The sequence below is a fragment of the Mustela lutreola genome, chromosome 5, assembly GCF_030435805.1.
Source record: "Mustela lutreola isolate mMusLut2 chromosome 5, mMusLut2.pri, whole genome shotgun sequence".
In the NCBI taxonomy this organism is placed as follows: Eukaryota; Metazoa; Chordata; class Mammalia; order Carnivora; family Mustelidae; genus Mustela; species Mustela lutreola.
Genome location: NC_081294.1, coordinates 155,167,571 through 155,169,953, shown reverse-complemented (window position 1 = coordinate 155,169,953; position 2,383 = coordinate 155,167,571).

The following is a 2,383-nucleotide window of genomic DNA, read 5'->3' as shown; positions in this document are numbered from 1 at the left end:
ATCCTTCCTTTGCAGTTCCTAAAATACAAAAAAGGGGACTAACCCAGCATCTCCTTGTGGGCTACACTGCCTGAAATTTTTCCCTGTTATGGGCACAAGCAGTTCTATATCACCCTTAGGAAGTTAGCCAGCAACTTCTAGTTCTTTTTAGGGTGGTCAGGCCAAGGGAAATTTCCCTACCAGCTCATCTTATAATGTATGGTGTCTGGAGCTGAAAGTCGCCTCTGGATTCATTAATTATAACCAGCATCCCTGCTCCACTGCTTGGGCACTCTATCAGTTTGGACTTCCCCATTAATTCTGAATCTCCTGGAATCCTGAAACCACAATAATTCTCCTAGACTTCTCCCTTACTTGTCTCTTGTGACCATTTCAGAAGGGGGTGTCTCTGAGTAGAGTAGATGTCCAATGGTCTCGATCTTTTTGCTTCTGTGTCATATCACTTTCCAGCACCAGCTTCTGGGGATTCCCTCAACTTTCCATTTATCTTCAGATATTTCTCCAGAATATTCAACTTTCCACACCTCATACATGGAAAAAAAAAAAAGTGTCTTTGTTGTGCTGGTGAAGATCTGGATAAATCTTTCCCCATCACATTTTGTTGATTTTTGTTGATTTGTGTGTGTTGATGTGTGTATGTTTTGATTTGTGTGTGTTCAGAAATGCTTGATAGATATACAGCTATTTCAATTGACCAGATAAAATGATTTGCCTACTCCACTGCAATCTGCTCCAAGAAATAATATTTTCTAATATAAGTCCTCTGGAAATGTCCACACTCTACATAGATGTGAACAGAGGGTGAATTTTTTCCTTTTGCATTTATAATTGAAAATTAATAAATTTTATGTATAAAAATAGATGAATGGATAAGGAATAGTTGGTATTTACATATACAATGGAACATTATTTCTCCACAAAAAAGGACGAGTATTTGACATTTGAATCATGGATGGACTCAGAGGGCATACACTTGAAGTGAAATAGGTAAGACAGAAAAAGACAAATACTGTAGAATTTCACTCCTATGTGGCATCTGGAAATCCAAATAAATGAATAAACAATAAAATGACAATCAGAATCAGACATGTAAACATGGAGACCATATGGTTCTAGTGGGGAGGTGTGAGAGACATGGAAGAAATGGGTGAAGGGAATTAGGAGACACAGACTTCCCATTGTGAGATGAATAAGTCATGGGGAAGAAAGGCGCAACATAGGGAATATGGCCAATTGTATGGTAATAGTGTCTTTGGTGACAGATGGAAGCTGCTCTTGTGGTCAGCATAGTATAAGCTAAAAACCTATCCAATCATTAAAATGTCCACCTGACGTTAACAAAACATTCTGTGTCAACTATGCTTCAAATAAAAGTAGTTAGAATGTGTATGTATACAGATATATGGATTTGTCTGATTTGACAGAAGCCCAGAGACAATCCAGCTGATATTAGCCTCACTCAGCTTGTCTAGGGTCCAAAGGTAACTGGTCTCTTGGGGGAAGACCCCACTCTTCTCTTCTGTGATAATTTTACATCTAGATCCCTTCTTTGCTGATTTCTGTTTCAGCTTCCTTTGCCAGCTTTTTCCTGTGTGCTCCTTTGGTTTGTGTTCAGTCATAGGCCACATGTTCCTCTTCTCTCCATAGTCCACATGGGGAAGCCTATCTATCCCCCAGTTTTAGAGAGCACCTCCCTGCTCTTATTCTTCTCTCCCCTGGTTTCTTGAGCCTGTGTATCTGCTTAGGGATGAGGTGCAACAGATGCATCACTAAATTGTATTCCTGAAACTTAAAAAGAAAAAAAAAAGTAATATGGTAACATTCTATAGTTGTTCACAACAAGCACATTGGAAGTTTCCTTATATTACCTGTTGAAAGAATAAGCTGCCGGGTGAAGCTGTCTAGTCCCTGAGAAGATACACAGCTCTAGATATTGGTCTCTGGGCCATGAGCGCTCCTGAGAGCACATGGGGTGCCACTCCTGTGAGGGGCTGGGAGCCTTGCCAGCTGGCAAGAACACAGCCTTTTTGCAGTCCCAACGTGCGCACCACAATGCACTACCAGAGTATGAGTCGCGCCCCAAACCCTCCCCTGAGAGACCTGCACGCAGGTGCCAGCCCAGCGGTCTTGGTCCCAGGAAGGCTGAGAATTCCCAGCCCAAGCCACCAGGAGAATCTCAATGTGCTGTCGCTGCTTGGAACCTCTCTGGCAGTGTGGAGCTGACCAGACAGCCACCACTTTCATAGTTTTGGGTACAAGCAGGACTTCCTGTGTCCCCAAGGACTGCAGATTGGAACGTTCTCTGCCAGCGGCCAAGGGGGAACTTATGTGCTCCGTAACACCCAGACTGAGGCTTCTCTCTGAGACGGAGGTCAGGGTGCAG